Consider the following 18,199-nt stretch of genomic DNA (forward strand, 5'->3'; position numbering starts at 1 on the left):
CTTCTCTTGATACAAGGGATTTGTTCCAACAAGATCTCATCTTATTCTTTTGTTATGAAATAAATTTTCATAACCAATTCAAATTTGAATTCAAACGTTCAAACATTTAAATTCAAATTCAAATTTCAAATTCAAAATTCAAATTTCAAAATTCAAATTCAAAATTCAAATTTCAAAATTCAAATTTCAAATTCAAATTTCAAAATTCAAATTCAAAATTCAAAATTCAAATTTCAAATTCAAAATTCAAATTTCAAATTCAAAATTCAAAATTTAAATATTTGATAATTAATTTAACTAATTAAATTAATTAGTAATGTCTTGGACTATCCAAGCCTATTAACAATACCATGAGCCCGCTCCCTCTTAGGTGAGCTTCCAAACTTCATCTTGGGCTAACAACTATTATTAGGCCCAATACCTTTAATGTTATATCATCATGACATTAAGGTGTTAGTGTGTGACCCATTAGGTCCAACATAGCCACTGATATAAACGGGTTCGGGCCCAACAAGCCCACAACCCATTTAATGACAACACAGAGAACTAGCAATGCTTTGTTGCCCCAGAGCTAGTTAGATTAATGACTTGATCATTCTATTACACATATTTGGTTGCCGTATGTATTTCTTTTTGTCTCGGTTACCTTCCCATAAAACCTAGGGTAAGGAAGCGTATCAACCCTTGCGGTTTAGGGTAAGCTTTATTCGAAATAGGGAATCTTCAATTTACTGACTCTAAAGGCAGATCATCTCATGATCTCTTTTACTATGCATAGATTCCCGAGTCCCTGTAAATGTCATCCCGATTTCTCCGGTTTACTGATAACCTAATCTCTCACAGAGATTTCACGAATTCCTTCAGCTTATCACCCTAGCCCTATGCTCTTTCAGGACAAGCCCAACAGTATACCTATGAGTCTCCATGTTTCAGGCAGACGAGGTATACAGTCAAAGCATGCCTTCTAGAACACAGTCTAGGTAATAACTTCTGGTCTAAGGAAAGACATACCCAGATATAAAGAGACTACTCTAATGATACTCTCTGTGAGATTTCCTCATAGAGTCTCTTTTGTAGGTCTGTTCAGTGCGAGTTATACCCTTATAGATCCACCCACGACTTTAGCTAAGACATCTCCATATCTGTAGCTCATGAGGTCTTTACCTTGCATCCGAATACAAGTAGATAAGTCGTGCTAGTCTTACCCGAGATCACTGATCTCCATTCTCGGTGTCTCTAGACTAGGAACATAAAATTAGGGATAAATATCCAGTATCCTTGAATCCTCATGATCGTGATCTCATCACAGATACTCAAGAGATACCTATTTTATTCCAAAGAGTTTATCCAGTTACTCATATAAAATATTAACAGTAATATTGAGACAAAATATGAAACAGGATAAATAGTGCTTTTATTTATTTGCAACAATACAAAGGTCCACATATGTCCTAATCTAATTAAAAGATTGTCTCTACGACATCCATATACCAACAGATATATCTAAAGCATAAGTTACTGATGAAATAAGGGTGGCAAAACGGGTCGACCTGCCCCGACTCGCTGTCAATCTGTCAAAAATGGGTTGGACCGCCCCGCCCCGCCTCTTGATCGTGAGTTGAAAATCCCAATCCGCCCTGTTTTATGGAGGGTTGGCGGGTTAATCAGCCTAAAAAATAAAAAATAATAAAAATTAAAAATAAATTATATTTTGTTAATTTTATAATATTAGTTATTTTCATTTCACATCTCCCTTAATTTTTTTTCAATCTCAAATCTAAATATATGTTAATATTCAGTCAAACATTCTTTAGGAATTTATTTTTGTCTCCATATATAGATAACATTTGTAACTAAATAAAGATTTTTTTTCTAGGAGTTCTAAGATAAAAAAATTTGAATATTACAAAAGCTTAAAGACAAATAAAATACTATCAAATAGTAAAAAAAAAAGGACCCGGCGGGCCAACCCGCCCTGACCTACCGCCAACCCGTTTTGACCTACAACCGGACGAGACGGGTTGAGACGGGTTGGTGGGTTGAGATATATAACTCAATCTGCTCCGTTTTGGCAGGTTGGCGGATTGACCCATCGAGTTAAATCCATATTGCCACTTTGTGATGAAACTTTTCACTTGTCCTTATTTAATAAGGGAAAAATGTTTGTCTTTTTAAATGACATAACTTGTGTCATTTTACTTTCACAAAGAGGTGAGACCCACACCTTTACTTTTTTTTTTATCCACTCTCTTTCTCTTTCATAATTTATCTCTTTCTCTAATTTAAAATGATACAACTTTACATCCTTTAAAATGACACATATTTTTTCTATTTAATAATGATAAAATTGAGAGAAAAAATATTAACATAAAAAATAAAAAATCAAAACCATCACATAAATAATTAAAATATACTTTTAAATTTACTCCGCCCATCCTTAGTCAATAAAGATATTAATTATTATCACTATTGAATAATTTATTAATACAAAATAGACTATTGAATAATCCAAATTTTGCCAAGTATTAGTTCTAAGAAAGGAAAATACTCTGCCACATTCAGAAACGCGTGAACTATAAGGATGTGCATGACAATCATTCTGTTTCTTGGCACTATTTCTGAAAAGAAACAATTCTTTTCTATTTCTGTTCCTTGGAACAGTTTTTGAGAAAAAATGTGTTTGATAACATGTTCTATTTTTATTTTGAGAATGAGAATTGCGTTTGATAACACAACAAATAATATAATAAAAATAATTCCTATTGAGCATAATTTTTTTCGGATCATCACTTTCCTTTCCATATGGCGGTGGTGGCGGTGGCGACAGCATGGTGGTGGTAATGGTGGCGATGGTGGTAGAGACAGTGGTGATAATGACAACAGTGGCTGCGACGATGGTGGTGGTGATGATGGTGGTGGTTGGAGACGGTGGCGTGGTGGCAGTGGTGATGACATGGTGGCAGCGTGGCGGTGATAATGGTGTCGACAATGGTGGTAGTGGTGGTTATGGTTGTGGCGGTGGTAGTGACGACAGTGACTGCGGCAATGATAGTGGTAATGGTGGCGGTGGTAATGGTGGTGATGACGATGACATGGTAGTGGTGGTTGGTGACGGTAGTGGAAGTGGTGGTGGTAGTGGTGGTGATGGTGGTTGTGGTGGCGGCATGGTGGTGGTGGTGACAACAATGGTTGCGATGGTGGTGGTGGTGGTGGTGGTAATGGTGGTGATGACGGTAGCATGGTGGTGGTGGTGACAGTAATGATTGCGATGGTGGTGGTGGCGGTGGTAATGGTGATGATGACGGTGGCATGGTGGAGGTGGTGGCGGTGGCGGTGGCATCGTGGTGGTGGTGGTTGTGGTTGTGACGACGACATTAGTAGTACAATGGCGTCAAAGACGATGGTGGCAGTGATCGTGTCGGGATGATGTGGTGGTGATGATGATAGCGGTGGAGAGTGATTGAGAGAAATAAGTGTTTCTCATTTTGTGTCCGGAAACAAAAAAGCTGAAATTTTTTGATTTTTTTTCTGTTCCCCAGCACAAAAATTAAACCGGTTCATCCCGGGAACAAAAAAATAAACCGGTTTTACCAAACGAGTTTTCTATCCATTTCTGTTCCCGGAAACAGAAATTAAAAAGAATTGATTCCGAGAAACTTGTCATGCACGCCCTAAACATAATAAGGCTCGTGGGGATGGTGGTGAGGGATGTGAGCGTCCGTGATATTTTGGTCGGATATTTCTAACTTTGGCTTTCGTACAAAGCTGTTAAAATTGAAATTTTAAGTAAAATTCAAAGGGGTTAAAAAATTATAAAATATAAAATTGTATTATAAAAAATTTATAAAAAATCATAAAAATGTAAATGTTTGAAATATTATTGTTTTGATGAAAAAAATCATAAAAACATAAAATGCGATAAATCAAGATTTTAACAACTATGGTAGAAAGACAATACTTAAACTAAGTATAAACAAACACTTTCAGTAATAGAAGTTTGTAATAAAATTTAATTAAATATCCGTTCTTATTGTTTGCAAAATAATTGTTTTTCTTGTCTCTTTAAGTTTTAATTACCTATACATTCTTCTAGAACTTGCAGGTGTTATTGTCCTAGGTAAGAGCCGAGAAAATGAGTTCTGGTCAAATTCTTAACATGAATGTCACATGTCCGCCCCCCCGCCCCCCCCCCCCCCCCCCCCCCCCCCCCCCCAATAGGTTTGAGTTCTTCTCTTTTGGGTGAATTCTTCCTTGCTCAAAGGCACTGTTATATTATTTTTTGTATCCAGAAGTGATCCAACACTTAACGAAATTGATAACAAAACGTACTCATAGCACAACAGAATTAATTGACCCTTGTATTACAACTAGAGTTAATGGTAAGTTCTGAGAGTTTTGGGGTTTCTTTCTCTCATCCTCAATTAGAAAAATTTTGCCGTCACATATTAATTGATGCTACAGTGATGTCGTTTGATGTGTTTTTTTTTATTTTTTTGTGATCAAATTGGGAACAACATGCCACGTATAAAGGACATAGATAACAACAAGAAATTAAGATGGAGATGTCTGACATGATCAAGTTTGCTTTTGAGTATGGTTTATACTTTATATACATACAGATGACAATTTTTGTTAACGGATCATCAAAAAGTCAACTAAAATCTCAATCCTGTAGAGGCATGGTATTGATACGCGTCTCTGATTTATTGTATTTTTTATTTTTTAGTAATTTGAGTTTGGGCTCGTAAATAACTATTTTTAGAATTATCTAAGTTTTATTTATATTTCCTTTTAATGATTTATAACGAGTGTCTGTAACCTACATTGAAAGAAACAGTATAAATTACTATGTTCAATCTCTCTTCCTTTAGGTGGTGTTTGGTTTGGAGTTTTTCACTGGATATCTATCTTTTTCAAGTATGGCTTTTAGAAACACCATGTTTGTTTCAACGTTTTTCACCAAAAATCCATCTATCCAATTTGTCTTGATTTATGAGAAACAAAGATATCCGCACTGTTTAGAAACCCAATTTGAAGGTGAGATTTTTCGAAAAACCGGTTATCTGGCTTTTAATGCACTGTTGATTTCATAAAGTTACCTAATTTTTTCAGTAAAGTTTTTCTTCACCAAACAACTTTTTTTTACATTTTTTTACCTATCTCACTTTATCTATCTTTCAAATCATTTCTCTATCTATCTCATTTTCCTACTATTTCAAAAAAATTTCCTGAACCAAACGCCCCTTTATATCTTTTCTGTTTGCGATTTGTGTGTTTCGATTTTTAACATAATTGATAAATGAGTTGATAAAACAGCATCCTCGTGCCAATATTTGGCTTTCGATAACCCTGTTTGATCAAGATATAAAAGGATGGGACAAGAAAATATTATCTTGTTCTTTTCTTGGAGACTGCTGGCCGCCTAATTTCTTTAGGCCTAAATGACACAGTAAAACCTGATTTAATTTTGCACCCCAGGAGGATATATTCAATGAACTATGAGAAAACCAACGACGCCGATGTAAAAAGATATCCTGCATTTGCGTTATAACTCGGAAGTTACTTGGATAATTCTTTTTAACTTGTAAATTTCGATTCGAAGGTACGTCTACTCAGCCCAGAATAAAAAGTTGTAAGTTGTATGTATACGTACCCCAAAGAAAACAAATAAATAGTAGTGGTGTAACTTTGTTACACATGGCTTTAAATTTTGATTCGTGATTGTAACCGCAACGTTATTATTTTGAAAGATTTCATAACTAAGATGTAGTCACAACTACTATTATATCAATTGTTCTTGCCACCATGCCTGGTATAAGGGTTGAATTCATCCATTCTTAAATTGAGATAAATACTTTTTTATTACCCATGATTCCTATTTTCATGCACATGCGCTTCACGAATAAATCTTTGGTGCTACTGTTGCACCAAAGATTCAGTACATCACACCAATTGAAATATTACATGTCAACTAAAGTTTTTTTTTTCTGCCAAATTTTCTCTCTCTTCTATGATGTGTAATGCTTCCATTGGTGAGATGTATGCACTGAATCTTGGTGCAACAGTAGTACCAAAAAATTACTAGGACCGACAAAATGGGCTCAGCTAGGTGGATTGTCCCGCCCGTCAAATCCTCTATCAAAAGCGGGGTGAGACGAGTTAGTGTAAAATAATTTCAAGCTAGCAGGACCAAATTTTTTAACCCAACTTCAAGAGTAAGACAAGACGAGCTTTATCATTTTTTGACGAGTTGAAGGCGAGCTGCCCACTTTGCCACCTCTACATCTTGCCTCATACTCAAGTGGGATTTATAAGACAAAATAATTAGGGTTAATTATGACTCACATTTGGAATTTTCTTCCCCAATAAATATTCCTCTTCACTATTATGAGATCTATTACTCTTCATTGCTGTTACTCTATTAGATTTCAGCCTCAAATAAAGGCACCGTGCCCTTCACCTCACCCTAGTACTCAGCATTAAGCATTAACCTGAGACCTACAAGATAGTACTATCATTGAGCTTTAATATTGCCTCAGGAATGCACTGTTACATTGACATTAAAAGAAATAGATCTAACCCCATATACCCAAACAGATCATAAACATATTTTTTTCTCCCACAAATGCCCGTAATTACCACAGCAGTCATATCCTCAATACAAAACCGTGTGTTAATATTTGATTTTAATGACATAACAAATAAGCGAAGCTTCAATTAATGGATTGCCAATAAAAATATGGATAAAAATAGTCACAAGCTGACAAAAGCAATAGATACAAAGGGTAACCACCAGCTAGTACGATATATACAGCCGATTTTTTGTAGGCATTGTCTAGGTAAAAGTTAGAAGGACTGAAGGAATAACTTTTTGGTTTGATGTATTAAAAGCTTGGGAATCAATCAGAATTGCCCTTGCTACATCAATGGTGTTTGGTGAAGCGACAACTTCATTACTATCAATTAAGATCAATTATTTATAAATAAATATGTCATTCAAAAGAAGTTTAATATATGCTTTTGTATATATTAATAAACAAAGAAAGCAACAACAACATCAATATAAATAAACAAAAGAAGGAAAAATAATCAACCTATATAAAATATGTGGTTTGGTTGGTTAAGAATCAAAATTGTTACCAATACACAACATCGAGACAATTAAGAGACGAAGATTAAATGACCGAAAGAAGGAGGAAGGAATCAATGTGGAGAAAAATGTTGAGATATAACAAAAGAATTGAATTGAATAGAACAGGTTTGGAGCCATTCCTTTTTTTTTTTTTTTTTTTTTTTTTTTTTTTTTTTTTTTTTTTTTTTTTTTTTTTTTTTTTTTTTTTTTTTTTTTTTTTTTTTTTTTTTTTGGAAAGTAGTTTTGAACCAATCTTCATCTTATTCTTATATATCTTTAACTCAAAAGGCCATAACGTTAACAAATGTTCTATTTTGCCGTCCATGATGCACTGAAAATTTCATGATCATGCACATATTAATATTAATATTAATAGTAATAGTAATAGTAATAGTGTTTTTCTGATTACCAAAAAAAAAATAGTGTTTTTCTTTCGTCTACGGTTTGGAATTGCTGGCTGGCTTGTTTCAGCCTTGCTCCTTTATATTACGTGGTCCCTTCAAGCTGACGCAGAATTAGTCACCTCCTTTTAACTCTTATACTATTCTTAAAAAATAAAAATAGAAATAGGATTATTATTATTATAATTATTCAACCAAATACACTCCCAATCCCCATATATATAACCTTTAAATATGAAATTTCAGATTAAGTTTGTTTTACCTTTTTATTAAGTAGTATGGGAAAAGTGTGTGTCATTTTAAAGAATGTAAAGTTGTGTCATTTTAAGAGAGAGAAAGAGATAGATAAAGGAGGAGAGAGAGTTGACAAAAAAAATAAAAGTGTGGGTCCTACCTCTTTGTGAGAGTGGAAAGATATAAGTTGTGTCATTTAAAAGGATAAACACTTTTCTCAAGTAGTATATACTTGATTCCATTTAAAAAACATCTTGGATTTAAGTAAAAAAATCACAAAATATGTGAATCAATTGATATGTGATTGTTCCAGTTTAACTAATGATTTAGAAGTTCTAGTCTTGGATACAGAGCAAGGGGAGAAATCTAAAAAAACAATAGACAAAAAAAATTACAATTTTAAGATAAATTTAAACAAGGTGCTCCATGGTAATTGAGTGATGAGATGCATCCCAAAAGTTGAGAAATACATTTTGGTTTAGGAAAATTGGAAGTAAATGTTGGCATAGAAATGAGGTCATGATAGTAGCTCAATTGATAACAAGTGAATTGAGTAAATGAAAAGGAAAGAGTCTCAGTTCAATTTTTATATGTCATTTTTGAAAGAAGTTTAAATATCTCTATTTCTGATCGCCTAATCTTTTAAATTAGTTTCATAACCGATTTAAAGAGTTGAAGTTTCTGCATATATATAAAAAGAAGGGTTTTATAAGAGTTATGTTGTAGAAAAAGTGATTATGTAATTGATCTGGATAAATATTATACAAATACAAGGCCCAAAATTAAAGCCTTCACAATGAAGAAAAGCCTTAGTCCAAGAAGGCTGCAAGCTCCATAATAGTAAAAGCACCATGACAGACAGCAAACTCCACAAGCTGCTATCTCATCTATAACAGCAAGCTCCATGAAAGCCATCAAGCTGCACAATATTAATGGTCTTATCTCATCAAGCTCCTCAACATTAAACATGACAGCTCTATTACTTTGCCTCCAAGACAAAGCAAACCTGATCACTAAGTAACATCTTCCCAAGCTGCTCATCTCTCCACTATAAATACATGTATCAACACTAAGGTACATCATCTTCTTCTACATAATAAAACCTGCTTGAACCATAAATGACCTGAGCGTCGGAGTGTCTTGCAGGTACACCCCCATCTCATTCCATAGAAGACCCATGGGTTAAAGCTGCTCCAAACTGCAAGATGCTGAGACCCAAGACGGTTCCAGGCTGTGTAGAGGAAGATCACATGATCGACCCAGTTGTAAAAACCTGTTCTGATCAGTAATGTTATAGAGATTCGTTTTGTGTGCCGTAATTTTCTTTTTTTCTTTTTTCTTCAAAAAGTGTGAGCCCCACAAAATATTGTGTGGGTAAGAAAGTTTGTTGTGTCATGTTAAATGACAAATACAAACTCCTAAAAAAAATCAATTCACTTCAATAAGTAATTAAAATTTGGTTAACTTAAAAAAAAAAAAAAAGGTGCGGTCCCGAGAAATTGACAAATGAACTGAAGTTTCGCCATTTGTGCTTGTTTGTGACTACATGTCCAAAACCACCGTCCCACCATGAAAAATTGAAAACTGAAAAGGAAGGAAACCCAACCAAAGCAAAACCAAAAAGGATTCCCACTAACCACCAAAAAAAAAAACAAAAATGGAAAATTATTGTCTCATTTTACATGAGATAACTATCTCATATTCCTCTGACATAAAAAATTGTGTCATCACTTTTTTCTTTTTTTAATGGATGATAAGTCCCACCATATCATATATCTATGCCTCTATGGTAAGAGATACTTATCTCTAACAACATGAAAAAAATAGAACCCAAAAAAGATTCCCACTTCCTTTTCTTTTTCTTTCCTTTTCTTTTTGAAGTAGATTTTAATCATTTTATTTAACATTGTTGATAAGTGTATTTCATAAATATCTATAACATTAATCACTGGAACACATAAAATAGTCCATAAATTTTTTCAAAATTAATCATATATATTTTGTAATTTATAATTTTATAATTTACCGAAAATTTAAAATATATTTACTAATGGAATATAATTTGTTTGGGTGATTGAGAGTGGTGAGTGGTGAGGGAAGAAATCAGTGGGCACAGTATGAGGATAGTATGGCATATGACAGCTAGAGACAACCCATGAGGTTGGACACGTGTCAAACTCAAAGAGGGTCATGGCTGTTCCTCGTTGGCATCGATGAAGGGACATACATACGTAAGGTGAGGGGCCCTACTGCATGTTGATGGATTGGACGTAAATGGGGATGGGGACACTCTCTCTCTCTCTCTCTCTCTTAGGAGTAAGGAATCTCTGTCGTTGTGTTCTCTCTGTCACGGGTGTGAATTAGACATACGATTTTGTCACAGCTCATGAGCTCACAGCCTACCCTCCTTCATCTTTTTCACCGTACAGTGTAGCGTATACAACAGGAAAAATATATTTTATGTTCTCCGTGAGTATTCGATATTTTTTTTTATTAAATATATAAAAAGCAATATTTTTTTTATAGAGAGATTATATTTATACATTTTGTATTTATAAATTCTTATAAATTACATATTATGTATTTTTGAAAGTTATACTATGTATTTTCGGGAATATATAGATTTGTAAAAAATTATAACTTTTTTTTTTGTAAATGATTTTCTTTTTGTTATCCTTGCTTTTATGTTTATTTTTATCCATATTTCTTGATTTTTTATTTTTGACAAGAAAACATCTGCTCCGGGTATATCGAAAATGAGCTCAACAACAAAAAAGGGAGAGTAGGTAGCTGTTAGGGAGATTTGCAGTTTGGATTAAATTTATTTAAAAATAAAAATTATTTGATTCAATTTTTTCATTTTGATCATGTAATTATTCATTCAATTTGAGTTTTTTTTTTAAAATCTGATCCAATTCAATTTTATTTAATTTAGATTGAATGGATTTTTGATTTTTAAAAAATTTAAAATTTAAGTCATACTAAACGACATATTTAAAGAGAAATATCATATTATAAGATTATATATATATATATATATATATATATATATATATATATTATCCACTGACTCAATTAGTTCCATTTGAGTCGGGTAAGACTATATAAACGACAAATTTTTTCCTAGCTACATTTCCAGGGACTTAAACTTAGGATTACTGATTAAATTGAAATAACTCCTTACCTGTTCATTCATATGGTTGGTGGTAATATACGATTTTTCAAACTCAGCCACGTGCATGTAAAGAAAATTTTGAGAGTCCTTTAAAATTTGTTTATATATTATTTTAATAATCGATCAATTTATCATAGAGCGGATTGGCACAGCGAATTCTGAGAGCAGCAGATTCCAACAACTGATATTGCGATTAGAATTCTATTTATGTTCGAATTAAATAGAAATTGAATATAATTTATGATAAGAATATTAAAGTTAAAAGAAACTAGTTTTACCATTATATATTACTTTGTGTAAATTTTACTTCATTGGTCATCCCTTAACAAAAAAAATTTGATTTTATTATTGGTTATGCTGAAATGAAATGTAGGTTGTTAATTGTTATCATAAAAATTATTAATATATTGTAAGTTAAATAAAAGTACATTTTTCACTAATTATCAAGTGAATTTGGTGGGATTTCTCGTGGGAATGAGGTTTATGTAAAGAATCACTTCAATCCAAATCTTTTTAATGATTTATATTATTTTTTAACATATCTCCTCACACAAGAGCCCTTTGAACTTGAAGTATGGATATTGCACAGGCCCAGTGTTTTTGTTTTTAACTTGTGCTTATTTTAATTTCACTTTAAAGTGAGGGCGGTGAGGATCGAATCCGTGACCTTGTGATCACTGTAATACCATGTAAAGAACCACTTCAATCCAAAATCTTAAAATTTTAGGTGAGAACTTTTTTAATAGTTTATATTATTCTATAAAAATTCACTACAAGCATCATAATCAAATTTTCCAAAAGGGTGAACCACATAATTCCGAGCCCAAAGTATGTGTTACTATTAGCTAAGGGTGTGCAAAAAGACTGGTTCACTTGTCCTGCCCTTGATCCGACCTTGACCTGACCCATAAATACTTATATTTTTTGAACTAGTTTAAATACTGACCCACTTTTATTTGGGTCAGTTTTAGACCTGACTTGTTTTAATATTGACCCATTGACCCAAAACTTGACTCATACCCATTATGTGAAAAAAAGAAGAAAAAAAATCACAATTACATTAAAAGAAAAGTTTTAACGAAAAAAAATTACATCAAATTTTTTATGGAAAATATTTCAATAAAAAAATTTTCGCAAAATTTTTTGACGAAAAATATTTTCATCAAATTTTTTGACTAAAAACATTTTTATAAAAAAATTTGACGGAATATTTTTTTTGTCAATTTTTTTTATGGAATCTAAATTTCGTCAAAATCTTTCACAAAAATATATATTCATCAAAAATTTTGACGAACATTTTCATCGAAATTTTTTGACGGAAAAAAATTTCATCATAATTCTGTATAGATTTCAAATTTTAGCGAAAATTCTCGACGGAAACATTTTCGTTAAATTTTTTGACAAAAAAATTTCGTTGAAATTTTTAGCGAAACACATTTCTATCGAAAATTTTTGACTAAATATTTTCGTCAAGATTTTTGATAAAAAATATTTTCATCAAAATTTTCAACGGAACACATTTCTGTAAAATAATTTCGTAAAAAATTTTGACGGAAAAAATATTCTGTCAAAATTCTTTAGTTAATCTAAATTTCGTCGAAAGTTTTGAATGAAACATTTCTCTTAAAACAATTTCCATCGAAAATTTTGACGAAACACATTTCCATAAAAAAATTTCATCAAAATTCTTTACAAAAATTCAAATTTCGGCGAAAGTTTTCGACGGAAAAAATTTCGTTGAACTTTTTGACAAAAAAATTTTCGTCGAAATTTTTAGCGAAAAACATTTCCATCGAAAATTTTCAACTAAATATTTTTGTCAAATTTTTTGATAAAATTTTTTTATGGAACACATTTCTGTAAAAAAAATTTCGTAAAAATTTGACAAAAAATGTTTCGATAAAAAATTTTGACGAAAAAAATATTCTGTCAAAATTCTTCAGAGAATCTATATTTCGTCGAAAGTTTTGAATGAAACATTTCCCTCGAAACAATTTTCGTTGAAATTTTCGTCAGAACACATTCCCATCGAAATTTTGAACAAAAACATTCCGTCAAATTTTTTGACAGAATTCTTTTTTCGTTTAAAACATTTGATGGAAGAAATTATTTTCGTCAAAACTTATGATGGAAACTAAATTTCGATAGAAGATTTATTTTTGTAAAAACTTTCATTAGAGAAAAAATTTCGTCGCTTTTCGAACAAAAAGTATTACGACGAAAAAATAATTTTGTGACGAAATTTTCGTCATTTGCAATGTAAAAATTTCAACGAAATTTTGTGAGGAAACCAAGTCAAAAACGAGTCAAGTCAAATTTGACCCACTTCAGAAACCAAATAAGGTCAGATCCGACCCGGTTCTGAACTAGTTCAAAAAAATCCAAACCAAGTCAGACTTGACTTGGATCAAATAAAAGCGGATCGGGTCAAAATACCTGACCTATAAAAATCAAGTTGGATCGAGTCGGACAAAAACTTAACCCAACCTAACCCAGGAACAGCCCTACAGTTAGCGTTATGGGTCCATCGCATAACTAGCTCTTGGCATTTTGTGTGGTTTCATGGGAGAGACTAGACCGTCTCTTTCCACTTTTATCTTTATGTCATTCTCTGGAGAGTTACAATGTCGGGTCAGAAGCGTGCGCTAGGTTCCTTACTTGTTCTCCTATGGCTTCTAGCCATAACATGTTGCTGATCTCTATTTGCAGAAAATGTTTGGTGTAACTATGATATGACCAAGCTGCAGAAAATGGTTTTTATTCATTCGTTTTTTATTAATATCACGTTTTCACATTATTTTTCTTCAAAGTTATAGACTTAGCTTAGCTGTGTTTATATTTTATATAATTAAGGAAAAAGATTGATACAAGAGGAGTAATTGAGGAGACAAAATCAGAGTTAATGTGTAAAAGAAAGTGAAATATACACCAAATAGTGGTAGCTCAGTTGGCACATGGGAGCTGAGCAGGTGGGGTGAGTGCATGTGTTCGAATCTCCCCACTACCACCTTTGGGAGGGGTTTAAAGTCTTAATCCTGGACCCGCCCCGAATCGGACTAATCACGAAGCGATGAACCGATGGAATATTTCAAAAAAAAGAAGAAGAAGTGAAATATACTGAAAATCAAATGTTAAAATTATACAAAACTGTTAAAGGTAATATATGCATAAGTAGGGTTAAGTTTACGGAAAATGAAAATATAGTGACACCATTCATTCATTCTTTCTAGTTTTATTGTTATTTGTTGGTTTAAAATGTAAGTGATGATCACGTTAATTAGGAATTAAGTAAGCAAAAAATAGATTACCAAAAAAAAAAAAAGTAAGCAAAAAATATAAAAGTGAAAAAGACCCGTACGAGCAAGGAACGTACTATAAATTACTATGACAAACGAAATGACCAATGGACTTTTTACACATAAATGGACCATGCTATGCATGCATATCGATTATGGAAAAGGAATTGGGTGATTAGGTGAACGTTGCTGTCTCAAAACAGAAAGCTATGGTATGGACCATGGAGGATGGAAGAAGTCTATTGACTTACGCTAGGATTTTCATTTCATGCCAATGCATTCATAACATAATTAGCTATATATATACCTTTGGCATTAGGGCATGTGTACGTAGTCTTTTAGATTTTAGAGGTAGAGAGGTACATGGCCCTTCATAACATGCGTTTGCTACCATTAGGGTGTGGGGATGCATGGAGAGGGAGGGAAAACCAACACAACACTAGCCCCTAAAAGTACGTAGGAACATTGTGATTCACGGTCATTCCCTTAAAATGCAACAAGTATACACAAAGCAGTAGCAAGGCGTAAAAAAAAAGGCAATAAAGTCATCAAATTATTTAATTTCCAATTGTTTAAACTTTCGTTTAATGCTTGCTCATGAGCATTGAACAGTCGTTAACAATTATATAATAGGAGAATCAGATTATACTTATCACTAGGAGTGTTAACGAGCCGAGCCGAGCTTTGGTCTTAACGGGCCGAGCCTGTGTTCAAATGTGTCAAGACTGGCCTTAGCCTATTACCTGTTACGAATATAATATCAGCATGTGGCCTGACTCATTTACAAAAAATAAAAGCTTTGTTTAGCCTATTTAAAAAAAATAAGACAACAAAAATTTATCCAAACAAAATATACAATCAACAGTATTAGTAATTCCATAAATATTCATAAATTTAATATATATCCAAATAGCATAATATAAAACAAAATCATTTAAAAAGTTTGTTTAATTAATAAAATGGGATGAAATAATTTGAGAAGAGAAAGAGGGCTATCACAAGTAGTATAAAAAATAAAAAAATAATATATTAGGCAAGCCTGAGAGGCTCTAAGGCCGAGCTTTTGAATTGGAGCCTGAGACCTTTTTATTAAACGAGCTTTTATACAAGTTCAAGCTTGGATCCAACAATCAATTTTAGACATGTAAGCTCAGGCCTTCACGAGCCGAGCCAAAGACCCTGGCTCATTTAGCACCCCTACTTATCACCAACTAAATTTATCACTTCTTACCACCATCACTACTAGAAAAGTTCATTTTTTCGATGAAATTTTTCTGTCGAAAATGGTGAAAATGAAATTTTGACGAAATTCTTGACAGAATTGATGTCGTCGAATTTCTCTTCATTGATAACAAATTTTTCGACAGAATTACAAATTTTTCGATGGAATTACAAATTTTTCACTTCTTACCACTATATGTGATTAGCTGCATAGCGATGACTAAAACATGATAGAAAGGCGAAGTTGAGAGAGAGAGAGTGGATGAGATGATGGAAGAGAGAGAAATTTTTTATATTAAATGACAATCGTTAACTTGATTTCATCCGACGGTTATAAAAGAAGTAGTAAAAAGTGGTAAACTTAGTTGGTGATAAAAATAACCTCTCTCATAATAATATGAGTAAACTTTTATTTTTGTCTTCCAAAAAATATGCTATAGTCGTAAAAAAATTTCTTGTCATTAATTTGGTTCCTTAAATGTGTAAAGTTTCACCACTTTGATCTATTCTTTCTATCCCTTATAATGCTTATACCTTTGATGGTTTTTATTTTTTTCCGATCACATAAAAAAAATCTTAAACATTATATGAAACAAATCATTTCAACTAAAATATAAACCAATAGCAACTTGTTCATTTTTTGGGCATCGTACTAATCCCTATCCTATGAAGCATCGACGCTTCAAAATATTTAACGTGTCGTGTCCGACACTTCTCGACACTCCAATACTCGTTGCAAAGACTCAAAAAAGATTCAAAGGTTACGTTGCAGGCTTTTTGACCATTTTGCCCCTCATTAATTAATTAATAACCAATTTGCCCCTGATCCAGAACTATCCACCAACTTGCCCCCTTTTAGTCGACTACATTGCTTTTTTAGTCGAGAAAATGGTCAAAATGCAGAAAGTGGACTACAGCAAATTTAGTCGACTAAAAAATCATCTTAATCGACTACATTTTTGGGATATTTAGTCGACTAAGTAACGATATTTAGTCGACTAAATATCGACTGAAACCCTATATTTTCCATGTTTTCGGTCTCATTTCGATTGTTGTTGTTGTGTAAACCTAAATAGCTCCCTTTGTTCATGTGTAATCCTCTCAATCCGATTGTATTTCATCCCACCATCTCTACAGACCTAATATTGTGAAATCATTGTCATTGCCCAATTCCAAACCCCCAAAATCCGAACCCAAACCCCCAATTTCAGAACCCTAGTCCCAATTTCGTGAGGAAGATGAGCACAAGTCCAAACATGTATGTGACAATGATCTACTACGATGGAAAGCATTATGAAGGCCCTAATGGTGTTCAATTTGAAGGAAAAACGAAAAATGTTGAAAATCAAATGGGGCACTACGTACAATGAGTTAAAGGGGAGAATTCAGCAAAAATTGGGTCTGCAAGGCAGCCAATGCGTTCAACGGATGATTGCCAGGGTAGAGACTACAGTTGGTAAGGATGCTATTTACTACATTGTTAACGATATATGTGATGATGAAGATGTCGAATGTGTCATAGATGCAATTGTTGACCGAAAATTTCAAAATTTTATTGAGATATATGTTGAATTAGATTGTGGTCAATCTTCATCTGCACCCATGCATACAAGAAGTGAACTGTATTTTGGTCATGAAGAAAGAATAGTCAATTTATCTGCACCTGCACATATTATAAGTCAGATAACACTGCGGGAAATAGATGAGGATGAACAAGATGCCGATATGGACATCGATGAGGACGGTGAACCTGAGAGTGTTATTCTGCTAGGTGACACGTCAGATACTGACGTAGAGGGTGATTTCGACGCTGACACAAGCTCACCATCCCCGGGTTCGCAGGTTACGATACCACTTCGTGTTGACCCTGTTAGCAGTGGTAAGATTTGTTTTTTAAAGATTTAATTTAGCAATTATTTTTTTTGTTATCAATGGTATTGACGGTGGCATTATAATGCATCCGTAGGTTCTGAGGTCGAGCCATTTTGGAATGAAAGCTCACATTATTCCTTCATTAATTGGGCCCACCCTAATGATGAGACAGAGATATTGTATGGTGACGATGATGATCACGGTGGCTGGCAATTAGGGGATCCTTTATATTTGTATCAGGAGTTTCGTAGCAAATCTGAAATGCAACATGCAGTCAAATTATATTGTATGAAGGCTCACCGTACTGCCGTTGTGGCAAAAAGTGATGACCATAGATTTGTGATGAAGTGTCGACACCATAATGATGGATGTCCCTGGTATGTGAGGGCATTGTTGCCGAAGAATGGAAATACTTGGGTGGTCAGTAAGTGGGTTAAAGAACACACCTGCCTAAACCAAGGTTTTACCCGGGATCATAGACAGTTGGATTCTGATGTGATATGTGCAACCATTATTAGTATGTATTATTCGATATATCTAACTTCCTAAGGTATGTTTATGTTAATCAGTTTGTATTCTGACTGTTGCTCACATTATTTTTTTATATAGGTATGTTAAAAGAAGATCCATCATTGAAGCCAGTTCTTATTCAAGAGAGGGTACAACGTTTGTATGAATACAACATATCTTACAGGAAAGCTTGGAAGGCTAAAATGAAAGCCATTGTCAAGTTATTTGGCGACTGGGATAAATCGTATGCATTCTTGCCTGGTTGGCTGACATACATGAGGCAGGTTAATGTTGGTTCTGTGTTCAAGATTGATACGGACCAATGTGTTGATGAACGTCAAGTGTATACGGATAAGGC

This window comes from Gastrolobium bilobum, unplaced genomic scaffold (assembly GCF_033153095.1).
Source record: "Gastrolobium bilobum isolate Gb01-03AN ecotype WA unplaced genomic scaffold, APGP_CSIRO_Gbil_v1 utg13847, whole genome shotgun sequence".
Lineage (NCBI taxonomy): Eukaryota > Viridiplantae > Streptophyta > Magnoliopsida > Fabales > Fabaceae > Gastrolobium > Gastrolobium bilobum.